General features: G+C 43.6%; 1 protein-coding gene across 1 annotated transcript in view; it reads right to left on the reverse strand.

Moving 5' to 3' along the window:
• plxnb3 (plexin B3) overlaps window positions 1-11,758 on the reverse strand; it is a 92,587-nt gene that overhangs the window by 58,171 nt on the left and 22,658 nt on the right. Inside the window, exon 2 of the mRNA XM_005747986.1 lies at window positions 3,966-4,041. The gene's annotated coding sequence lies outside the window, so the exon portion shown is untranslated. The remainder of the gene's footprint in view (window positions 1-3,965; window positions 4,042-11,758) is intronic.

Genomic DNA, 11,758 nt, shown 5'->3' on the forward strand with positions numbered 1-11,758 from the left:
ACACACACACACACACCGATCACATCAATCAAACACACAAAGAGAAACACACACAGCCGTACCCCAGGATTAACTACTATCTATCTTTGTGGGGACATTTTGTTCAGGCCTCACTCTGGGACGGGCCTCAAAGGGCCGCTCAGGGTTCAGATCCGTGGAGCAGAAGCAGGTTTACGCTCAGGGTTACAAAAGCGTCACACTTTCCGCACTCGTGGGCTAAATTAAGTCATCGGGCTTTTGTGCGGTTGTCTGCGAACTTCACATTGTCGCTGTTGTTGTGTAGACTTGTCTGCATTGCCGCCACCCAACTCTGCATATAAGTAAGGCGTTCTCCAAGCAGACCAGAAAGTGCATATAATAAGAGCAACCACCCGTCCGTTGTGCCTGCAGCTGTCCGTGTGTGCATCCGCAACCCAGTATAATCCGGGCCCGAGTGTCCCAGGAGTGCAGTGTGTGCCTGAGGGTCCTCGCAAAGATAGGAGAACGGCCGTGTGTGTGGCCAGCTGGTGCAGCAGCGTCCATGATGTGATTTTATATTTCTGCATTAACGTCTCAAACAAACACTCGTTATTTAAAGGCCATTTAAAATCCGTCCACTCGACAATTTACTGCCAGTCACACAAAGGAAATAAAACATGCGACCAATTATAGCCTGCTCTCTTTTTCTAAATAATCCACTGCAGGACTGTGTCCTCACTGAGCCACACACTCATGTTCTCAGCTTTTCCATTAGTTTCAGCAGCTGTTCAACAAACAACAACAGACACATACCTCCACCAAGGCTGGAAAGTCTCTCCACACCCTCGATTCAGAATCATATTTGGGTTAGTAGTAGATATTTCATCTCAAAGGATGAAAGGAGGGATAAAAAAATATTAAATTTTTCCTTCAAGATTCCTGCTTCTGGATCTCGGTCTGAAACAACTCCAAAAGTTCATGATGTTGGGCCGAGCTCTGGATACCATCCACCCACACACAACTTCTTGAGCAATCTTGCTAATAAACTGGACAAATAAAAAATAAATTGAGCCAATCACAGTGGAGATAACACCCATGAGAACAAAACAAAAAACTTGAAACTTGCTAACTTGAAATTCAAAACTTTGCTACTTGCTCGTGCATCCTAAAACATCTGATGTAGACATGAAGAAAAATGAATAGATTCTTGAAGTACACTGAGACTAAAGTCAGAGTTTTCAATATTTCATAAAGGGATCTTTACACCTGGCCTACTGTGGTTCCATGTAGATGCTCAATCATTCAGGCAAGGAAATCCCAAAAAGTTGATTCTGTTCATCTGGACAGAGAAACGTTTCGTCACTCGTCCAAGTGACGTCTTCAGTCTCAGCTGACTGCAGGTTTCCCCAATCTTTTAAACAGTACATTTGCACAATAACTGAAACTAGCACCACTGAGGGAACAATGGACTGTGAGGTCAGGTTTTTGATCACTAATATGCAAATTGCCATGACCATTGATCAATGGCCATGAGTACCATTCACAGTGTGTTGGGGAATGGCTGCAATCACAGCATTGTAAGATGGTGAAAGATGTCCTCTTAGGCTCCCTCCTCGATTCGGAGATGGTCTTCCCCTTTTCACGTAAATGGCCTCCTTGACTCCGCGCCCATCCAGAAAGTGCACATCTTCATCATTGGAAGTGTCCACTGGCCCGTAGGTACGTTTCTGCTACTGAAAACGGTTCATCCAGATGAACAGAATCAACTTTTTGGGATTTCCTTACCTAGATAGATTCCAAATATGTTCGCAGTCTGTCTGCATTTATTTGCAAGTTTTCATCAATCTGTCTGATTGTTTGGAGTCAGGTTGCCTCCCACCAACCAATCTGCAGAATCAACGTGTTGGTGCAAGTGCTCGCCCAGGTCTTGGGCATGTTGCACACTCCTGTTTATAAACCAGGCAGTCGCCACAACTAATTGCAAAAACGTCAGTGCAGTCACCACTGATTTTTCATAGTCACGAGGAGGCTGCAGCCTGTCTTTCCCTCAGGATTCCCTCAGGAGTTTGCATGCATGCAGGTCAGAATGGGGAAAAAAATAAAAAGAGCATAAATATATGTCATGTTTAGTGTTGATTTGCAGCTGTTATTACAGCTAAAAGCAGCTAAATGCACTTCTTGTGAGCATGTTTAAATATTTCTAGTTTTAGAGCTTTGTTAACTGCTGGGAATCAGTCTGCAGGCACTCAAAGGGCCTTCATGCAGTTTCTCGTTAGACATGATCGGCATCACTGAATCCAATGAATAATAGAAAAAATATATTCATATATGAATTTACAGAGGTAACTATTTTCTGCCAGCATCCTGCTATCTCGTCTTTTCTCTGCACCAGTGTAGATATTTGCTGTGCAAAGAGTCAATTGATGCATCAAAAGCCCTCTTTTATGTGAGCCTGAGGAAGAAAGCCCCGGGTAACAAAGAAAGTTGATAACCGCTGATGTGATACCCATTATCTCTGATTGGAGTTTTAGGTTTTGTATAGGCAGCCAACACAAAAGAAGGCTGGCTATGTCAAACTTCACAGCGCAGCCCTCCTCGAGACGTCGGCATGAGATAAGATATGATATTTCGGGGTGCGTGTGTTTTTTCCCAGGTAAGGCTTTGCAGTAGAAACAAAAGATGAAGGACGAGTGAAGAGGCTTTAAAGGGGGCGGAGGATGGGTCGAGGAGGAGCGGGAGGAGGGGAGAGGTACGTGATGAAGGGGGAGGTGGGGGTGAGAGAAGGGGGCAGGTTTAGAGAGCGTGAAAAGCAGCTTGTACAGAGACGAACCAACCAGGCGGAGTAATGAATGAGGGGGGAGGGGAGGAGGAGGTGAAAGGTGACACGCAGTAATTGGGGGGAAATGTGTGCGCGCGATGCAGCGAGGCGACGTGTCCCAGATAAAAATCAAAAAATCTAATTCAGCTTTATTTATCTTCGGGGTCGTTTCGTTTAACAATCAGTGAAATAAATTAGGTTAACGCAAACTAACACATGACAGGAAATACATCTGTGTTTATAGATATGGATACAGATATAGCTGTATGAGAGACAGGAGACGGAAATGAAAAATATGTTCTTATGACACAGCTGAATGTGGAATTTAATTTTGGGTGAATTTATGGCCGTAGAAATGTTTCTTTTATTAAAGTCATCTGTCTGAATTTTCCTGTCTGTAATCTGCAGAAACTCATTTCAACAGCAAGGCAGCTGAAACCTGATCACGCAAAAGTTTGATTAATCACGCGATTGACTACCCTACGAGAGGGAGAGAGACACAGGAACACAGAGAGAGAGGCGCCCTGGTAACAATGGCTCTTCTGTTGCAGTAACTCTCTCTGATGATCTTTGGGTCACTGATCCTGAATCTGCAGATTCTCTGTACCAACTAATTAGATCACTGCATCCTCCATCTATCACTGAACTCCCAGCGACTGTAATAAGCCGTTTTCACACGTGAACTTCGGCGTCGGAACAATCAGGTCAGGACTTATTCCACAGTTGTCGTTTCTAATGTGCAGCGCGCAGCAGGAAATAGTCCGCTTCCGACTCGTTCTCGTTTCTAATCCGTTTGGTTTAGGCGAGGGCGCAGAGGCAGCACACACGACGCCCACTCACTCGCTGTGAATTAACTGAACAATTAGCTGCGGTACTCTCACATGGGCACAATCAAGCATCACATGGACTTTGTAGCAGCGAGCTGGCAGGTTAGAGACTGTTTAACGTCCAACTCGTTCTCACGTGCAGCTCCGTCAGTTGAGAAAGGTTCAAGGCTTCAGGTGTGAAATGCAATACAGACACAATAAGCAGCAGAATATCACACAAAGGCAACTCTACGGGGCAAGCGTTTAGTCTCAGTGATGTTCAAGAATGATGACATCATCAGGAGCCATGTGGCAGCTGCCTGTGAGGTCACCGGTGAGGACATCCGGACTTATCAGAAGACAGAGATTAGAGCCGCACCAACCTGTTGAGGCAACCTGCTGCTGTGATGTAGAAACTGAGCTGTGAGGAAGAGGAACCTTCTTCATCAGGAGGACGTTCTGGAGGAACACAAACAAAGATGTACATCAGCACAGATGTGAAGTGCGTTAATCCCAATTTTTCTTCTAACGGCCGGGGGTGACCTCTCTGGCTTCAAATCAGATCAGTTTGTATGGAAGTCTATGGGAAAATGACTCACCTGATTTATAAGCTCTGCAAACACAATTCTGAGTTTATGGACTCAGCCTTTACTTTAAAGTCTTATTGAATACAACATGATGCTAATTTTTTAAAGTTTTGGCCCTGTGTGGAGTAAAACAGGTGATAAAACAGTAGAAACTAGTGCTGTCAGCGTTAATCTCTTTAAAATGACGTTAATGCCATTACCGCGTTAACGCCCCAAATCTCAGTTATCAAGTTAGCGTGGATCGCCCCATGAGTGGGATTGGACGGCGCTAACGCGTTAACAAGCTAACCGCCCTGACGCGTTGACACCGTGCAGCCCGACGGATGGAACGATCGCACTAGAAGAAACATATAAACAGGTGTTAAACAGTCTGAAAATTGAACTCAGTTCCTTAAACTTGTATTCCTTTATGACCAGCAGGGGGCGACTCCTCTGGTTGAAAGAAGACTTCCAGTTGTATAGAAGGGAAACTGCTCCTGGGCTCCCCCGCTCTTTGGCCTCAGTAAAATTGACTTTATAGGCGCAAGTGTCACATAATACTAGATAAAACACAAAGTTCATTTTTGAAAACTATGGTCATACTAGGGTCAGAGAGAGGGATAAACAAGCAGGCAGCTTTCTTTCATAAAAAAAGGATTTGAAGCTTTCAGAAAGCAGTTGGTGACGTCACAGTGGCTGCATCCATCTTTCATATACAGTCTATGAGTATCCGTCTCTGTTAGTGAAATGAAGTTTCATTCAACTTGAGGCAGAAGACTTTTTTTCTCTTGGTCAACATGTTGACAAACTCTCACATCCAGCAGGTTTATCTGACCCCCGGGGTTCAGGTGTTAATCAATAACAATTGTCAGCACCGCAGATGAATTATTGATCGGCTCCCTGATAAATCAATGGTTTCGGCATTATTTTCATGTGTAATCACAGACATTTCCCCGTCCGCAGTCTGAGATGTCAGAGCTGTCATCGGGGCAAAGCAGACAGCGGGCCCCTGAGGGTCTAAAGTCCCTAAAGGTTTCTGTCATCATTCGAGCTAGGAAACCATGGAAACAGGCGTGTTCACCCTGTCAAAGTGTCTCCTGCATCTCCTGGCCGTGTGCCCACAGTCTCGTGTTTTGGGTGGATTACTCCTTTATTGGCTCTTCATCAGCCATCTGCCTTCAAGGCCAACTGTGAGGTCAAGCAATGAATCACTTCCTGTTTGCCTGCCGGAGCCTATAATGAGTTAATGAGCTACGTGGAGTGTACAGCTAATCAATCACCGCAGCTATTGATTGATGATCTATAGACCGAGCTGCTCCTGCTCATCTGTCCTCGTCAATACAGCCGCTTCTCGCTTATTAACCTGCACACACCCGAGATCTGACATCAGCACATTTAAAGAGGACTTGGGCTAAAGTGCACTGAGAACTTCTCTTTGAGACTGGACGCTTCACCAGTTTAATCCAAACTGGGAAAAGGGAGATTCTCCGACAGCTGCTCACCAATGCTTGCCCTCTAAGTGAATCATAAGTGTGAGTGTCATAAGTATTTTGGCATCTTCAGCTGAGGTTAATATCTACACGTGTGCGAACAGGCCGAGGAAAAACCTCCCACCTCCAACCCTTCGCAGTCAATTTAAGACTGACTTTAAAAACTGAACCTGTCCTTTAATGAACACAGCCTGCGGCTCCGCCCCCTGTTAATCAAACACAGTCATCAGGTCACAAACGCTGAAGCACTAAAGCAGCTTCGGTCTGTCGCTGTCAGGCGTTTTAAAAAGAATGAAGGACGACCGACAGCGCAGAGCCAGCTGAGGCATTCGGTGACCTTGAAGACAAAAACCAGGGATTACGACCCTGCCGTGTGTTTGTGTTGTCATTGTCTCTTTTTGAGGATCAGTGTCCTCGCTGCTGATAAATCCAGCCTTCACTCCCTATTACAGCAATAAAATCTGATCTTAAGAGTCCGTTTGTTTCAGATTTTAACAACAGGAAGCGTACATGAAGTTAATTTTTTGGAGAGTTCATGTCTTATTCATGTTTTCGCGTTTTTCTTTGAAGATGTTCGTCCTTAAGCTGAGCTGAAGTCAGAGACAGATGTTGTAGATTTGTTCTATTTCAAGACTCAGCAGCTTGTAAAGTCACGCTTTAAGGATTACTGTCGACAATGTGAGGAATTTTCTTTGTTTTGTGATATAAACTCCTGAACGGAGGCGACTTTAAAGACAAATAATCCAGCCTGGAGGATCATTAACTTTTATTTCACACAGTTTATTGTTCATACGAGGCTCCATATCGAGCCTTTTTGTTGGCTGTTTGTTTGGACTTTTCTTTTTCGTGCACACACTTTCATACTTAATGCTCTTTTATGCTAATTTTTATACTTCAAGGAAACTTACATTTCTGTTTGTTTTTTGCAGAATACTAAAGTCTCCATTATATTCAGCAGCTCGTCTCTGTCTGTCAGTTGTTTGCTGCATGTGGCTTTTTATAGACGTTTCTCCATAAAACACCGCCAAGAGTGAGGCAGAGCTGTACAGTTGTAGCTGGACAGCTGAACAAAGGGATGACTCGCTGTAAAGAGCAGAGCTGCAGAATCAGCTCATAATTGTCTGCAGCTTTGCTACTATAACAATTAAATCTGTTTTCACACTGTCATTAAATACAGTGGGATAATAAACACAGTTTATAGTCTGTTTAATTAAAAGTGGTGCAATTAAAGCTGAAATATCTCTCTGAAAGGCAACATTACGTATTTGTTGTGAATGTGGATTTTGCAGTTCAGGCAGGCTAAAGAGGTTTTCAGATCATGTCTCTGGGTTCTAATAGTAAACACAGAACCAAAAACAGGAGCTGAAAGAGGCTAAAAGAGCAGAAGATGCCGACTGATGGCGTTTCAGGTTCTACACGAGGTCGGTGTCTTACTCTGCACATGTGACTGGTTTACAGTCGGCCTGGTAGCGATATCAAACAGCACCAGCGTCAGAGGAAGTGATCCCGTAGTGAGGTCAGAAGGTCTCCGACAAACACAGAGGCTATTCACTCATGCATGCATTCATCCGTCAGAGTAAAATATCAGCTCTTTCGTCACTCGGCCCAGTGTTCACATTCAGCCCAGTGTTCAGCAGCAGGAAGTTTACGGAAGTCAAAATCCAGGGTTTTCCCTGCCACTTAAACAGTTTTATACAGCCCCAAAGTCCAACGAGCCAGAACACACATGGAGACTGGTATATACTGGGTTATATGGTGGGGAGCTACACAACAACCTGTTCAGTAATGTTTAATAATGGAGGGTTTCCCAGGTTGTTGCTGTGGTAGCCTCAGATTCGCCCGCTAACTCCAGTAAAGGGTTTTATTTTCACAAAAGAAAGAAGAAGCTCGACCGTCACACATGCTGAGCTCCAAACAACAATCTGAAAATGCCACAGAAACCAGAGGAAAGCATTATGTTATTCATTAACCACTGACACGTCCTCCAACCTGATGCACCACATTGGTGTTTTATTACTCTCAGGAGATCCGCTGCAGCAAACCAGCAAGAGGTAAACCGTTAAAACCAGTAATTAACTCTTCCTTATGTGACAGTGCTGTGGTAAATGGATGGTTTGGGGCTAAAAAAAATAACCTGCTGCAGTTTAGAGAACAGATCCATTCTGGGTAGAAATAAACACTCTGTTGAGGTTAGCAGACCTGTTTCATCATGGTTAGGGTAACAACAATGTGGTGAAAGGGAAACTAATTAAAAAAAACTTAAAGTATAGCTGGGTGTCATCTCCATGAAAACAGAAAGATCTGAGACTTTCTACAAATAGGAACCAAAGAATTCATACAAGGAAGGAAGCTGGACCTAGTAAAGATCCTTGCGGTGCTCCTCACCACCACAGGTGATCCAGACGAAGACACCTTGTTACTCACTAACAGAGGCTGATCTGTTGATGCTGGAAATCCACTGAATAAAAACTTGATGAACTTAAAGCGGACTCTTATCTGTCAGGAGTTTTTCCGAGGAGCCGATAAGGTGAAGTCTTTCTTTGAACAGATGAAGGTGTGTCAAAATAAACCCATCTATCCTCCTCCCTCACTGCTTCATGGCCCTGGAGTATACAGATGGGCTCCACATGAACTCCAGGGTGCACTAATTGATAAAGAAAAATAGCGTCGGTTGTAAGAAGCTGCCGAGCAGGCAGAAACAGCCCGTCCAGCTGAAGCTCCACCGTGATACTGATCATTATTGAACATCATCACAGTAGGAGACCTGCTAAATCGGTGGGTATAGATGCATTTTTATAGCTTCGGGTTGACTTTACAAATGTTGCTGCTAAAATCCTCATCTGATCAAAGGGTTGTTGTCTATTTCCTGCTAATGCAGAAAGTTACATCTGCAAGCACTACTCAGGGCCGAAACGACCCATCCAGGTAAAGTATGTCGTTGCACCAGATTTGTTTGTTCCTGCTCACTTTGCACTTCAGTCCAATCAGCCAATCATTGTCCTTAGATATAGATACATGTGTGTGTGTGTGTGTGTGTGTGTGTGTGTGTGTGTGTGTGTGTGTGTGTGTGTGTAACATTTGAAGAACAGTGGTCAGCAGTTCCTACCATCCCTATTGTGCTCTTTGTGTCTGATTTCTCTCTTTTTAAAATTGATTTTATGCCCGACTTCTTTCTTTTCACTGGCGGCCTCTATGTCCATGACGGCTGCCTGGATTTTTAAAAAGTGGATTTTGAATTTCCACTTTACCTCCCGTGTCTTACATTTTACTTCTCTCGTCTTCCCTGTGGTTGTTCTCCTGTATGCATTTATGTTTCCTGCTGATCAGGTGTAGCTGAATTAAAGCATAAGGACACATTTCTCTCTCTATATATATTCTATAATAATTATAATGAAACGCGATACCCGTCTCCATGAGGTCAGCAGATATGCTTCATTACGACTCCCAGACTTCTTCTTTTATGTCTAATATGAAGGCAGTGGCTGAGCAATACTCAGAAAAACTCTGACAATGCAGCTGTCACATTTTCAACTTGTGATGCTTGAAAATTGTCACCTCACTCTGACCACTATCACCTCTGAGAAAACCAAAAGGGCTCATTACTGTGAAAATCACACATTTCTACAAAATCTCTGCCTTTCAGAAACTGACAAACATCCTCGTTCACACCTCTAAACTTTCAAGCAAGCGGAGGAGAAGAGAGCAGCTGATGAGAAACCTCATCCTGGATGAGAGGACCGACCCTGGCTCTTCACCAGAACCAGACTTTCATTCTGCGTCGGTGCCTTTGGTTTATTTAGATCTTCCACTGTTCTGTGATTTTTATTCTAGTGTTTAATCTCTTCGTTTTATCTTCTTATCTTTTATCTCCCTGCGTCTCTGTTTTCGAATCCTCCTGCGTTTCTTGTATCTCGTCTCGAAGCCTCGCGCGTTTCATGTGCAGCCCTCTGTAGAAGACAGCAGATCTGAGATAAAGCAGCAGCGTGTCTGTAAACTGTCGGATCTTTCATCAGGCAGTTTGGGTCAGAGTCCTCCTGCTCACACACTTCTCTAAATAAACTGGACAAACCGGTTCAACAGTTTATAAGACTCCGTGCTGAAGGTTTCTCAGGTTTGGATTAAACTTGCAGATGTGGAGCTCATCTCATTAACAAGAGGGGGTGGTTGAGATGTTGTAAGTCGTGTAACTCTGCAGGGAAATGAGGAGCCAGACCCAGAGAATGTTAGGAAGGGGCGCCGCGGGAGCCCCGACCCCGACTGACTGACAGTGTTTCTGAGCGTTGCATCATCAGCTAACGGAGACTCATCTGCAAATATTTTCATAACTAACAGCTCAGATGTGCTTTAATGTGGGAACAACAGGCTGCAGGCTCGTCACTGACACGCTGGTATTCTGTGACAAAGGTGCCTCTGTAGAGCTGAGAAGCAGCTGTGAGCACATTTTGAGGAAAATGCAATTCAACCGTGACCACAATGTCTAACCGCTTATTACTGATGTGTGGTTAATCAGCATGCAAACATTGAACCTTACACACACATATCAGACCATGCTTGAACACTTCTTCTAGCTACACATGCGTGTAACTGCATTTTCATCACTTTTACTTGTCACTACATTTTTGGATCTGTAAACTTCTTCAGTGAGTCTCGGTTTCACATTAGGTCAAATTTAGCTGTTTCCTTTCTGTTTTCATTTCCGCCAGTGACTAATTCACCAAAGACTTGACACCAAAGATCTATGAAAGTGGATGGCGTGCATGCACCATTTAACAAACGTCACAAAAACAATGAACACTTCTGCCTTTGAGCATACGCAGCTCCACTTGACCTCCTCCTGTTTATCCTCCATCCACCCGGACCTCCTGCAGAAGACTCTGGTGCAGCTAAAAAATATTAATCAATTAAAGAGAGGGAAACTTGATGCACTGATATGAGAGCTTAAAGCGAGAAACATTTCCGTGCTTGAAAGTGCTCTGTGTGTGTGTCTGTACATGTTTACATATTTCTGTGGGGACCAACAACCCTTATGGGGACAAAACCCCACCCCCTGCAAGTTTGAAGGTGCTTTTGAGGCTCAAAATGTGGTTTTAGGGTCAAGGTTACAGTTACGTTATGGTTAGGGTTAGGCATTAATTTTTGATGGCAAGGGTTAGGGAAAGCATTATGTCAATTAGATGTCCCCACAAAGACATGAAAACACAATTGTGTGTGTTTGGCTCGATATGCCTACTCTTGCCCATCATGTTAAATTTTGAGCATCCTCTGCTTCATTTCCCGCACTCTGGTGAATGTTTGTGCACCACTTTGTGCGTTGTCTGCATGAGTTTTTTGTTAAATGTTCACATCAATGATGAATTAATTCATTTTAATTAAAACAACTCCTCCTCCTTTGCTCTTCTCGCTCCTCGATAGTTATCAGGCTGACTGCCTGCGCAGGGCTCCAGATGAGAGGAGGAGATGCTGTGCCACTGCTGATTGAGATCACAACACTGTGCATGTGTGTGTGCGTGGCAGGGATAAATACGTTTGCATCAAGCAACTCAGAAGCTGTGCGACTTCAAAATAAAATTATTTTTCTCTTTTTCTTTATTTAACCTTGTGCACGTGTCCTCGACCACAAACGGCAGCAGTAAGTTGGTGTTTTCAGTGGAGGACGAAAGATTTGGACCTACTTGCTGTGAGGCAAGAGTTCAAACCACCAAACCAAACTAATGCAGTTTACTCACAAATTCATATTTACGAACACTCGTGCTACATATAGAGGGGAAAAGTAAGCAAGAATATTCTTCTAGAAATGTAACTATCCATTCAGGAATCTAAATTATTGCTAAAATATTACTTTAAATAAAAGCTTGTTTCAGATTTTGATATCTTATTGTTCTTCTTACAGGTTCAAATTTGTTTTGTTTTGCAGGATTACACAAAACCAGACAGAATTTCATGAAAATTTGGAGATGTAGCACATGGCTGAAGACATAATCCATAAAATCTGTGTGCAGAGCTACATTTCTTTCACTAAAACTGTGAAATAGGGCACCTGCTGTGGAAGCGAGTGCTCCTCTACTTTCTGCTGCTTCTATCTGATCTGTGAAACTGAACCAAACTCGGCATTCAATTTTT

This window comes from Pundamilia nyererei, unplaced genomic scaffold (assembly GCF_000239375.1).
Source record: "Pundamilia nyererei isolate P.nyererei 1_Seehausen unplaced genomic scaffold, PunNye1.0 scaffold00210, whole genome shotgun sequence".
NCBI lineage: Eukaryota > Metazoa > Chordata > Actinopteri > Cichliformes > Cichlidae > Pundamilia > Pundamilia nyererei.